A 1005-nucleotide genomic window follows, 5' to 3' on the forward strand; every position below is an offset into this window, starting at 1 on the left:
CATGGGCCTTTTCCTGAAGCATGACAATTGCAAACTTCCTACACAATAGCATTTTGGTCTTTAGGGATTTTCATCTGTCTGGAAAAAAGCACTAATCAGTAGGGATGTGCGAAATGGCTGTGTTTCGATTCGGTTTTGGATTCAGCCATTTCAGAGAGATAGTGATTTGTTTTGGTGTTTCAGATCACTGTTCCATTTCAGTTTGGCCGAATCTGTTTCGGAGTTTCAATGCTGTTTCAGTGATTCAGCCATAGACTAGGATGGGGAATCATTAAAATGCCTATACCTTTGTCATTTTTTGTCTGATTCAGATGAAAATTGAAGGAATGGTAGCCCCTTATGAGGGGGTGAAGCCTGCCAAGTTTCAAAGAGATATGTGCAAGAGTTTCTGTAAAACTGTACCTCAAACTGTTCAAAGCAAAACTTGTGATATGTGACTGTGTGTGTGTTAAGGCAGAGCAGGATGAAAACAGCAGACATGGTACCTGCCTGTCACAGGACACTTAGGTGCCTGCTCCTAGAAGAGCAGAAACTGCCTGGGGAGATCCCAAAGAGCCAGACAGGAGCCCAGGTGCAGGTTGCCATGGCAACCAGCTAATGAGGCAGTTAGCCTGGACCTGCACCTGGTCAGCTGGCCGGAAGGGGCAGGGCCCTGGGCCCATATAAACCCCAGGACAGGGACTAGGAGGCAGTTCTCTGCTGACAGCCAAGGGAGAAGGAGCCCTCCTAGAGCAAGGGAAGGGAAGAGAAGAGAAGAGAAGAGAAGAGAAGAGAAGAGAAGAGAAGAGAAGAGAAGAGAAGAGAAGAGAAGAGAAGAGAAGAGGCCTGACTAAGTTCTGCTCCAGGTAACATAAAGGAGCCGAGCACACCTTATGTAGCTTGTGTTATGTTGAAGCCCAGGGGCTTACATTTTGTATGCCATTTTATAAAGCCAGGGTGAGGCTATCTGGGGAAGGAGGAGGCCTCACTGGGGGCCCATGGCAGCATGGGGACCCTGGCACCGGT

Source organism: Crocodylus porosus, unplaced genomic scaffold, assembly GCF_001723895.1.
Source record: "Crocodylus porosus isolate Cpor-Errol unplaced genomic scaffold, CroPor_comp1, whole genome shotgun sequence".
NCBI lineage: Eukaryota > Metazoa > Chordata > Crocodylia > Crocodylidae > Crocodylus > Crocodylus porosus.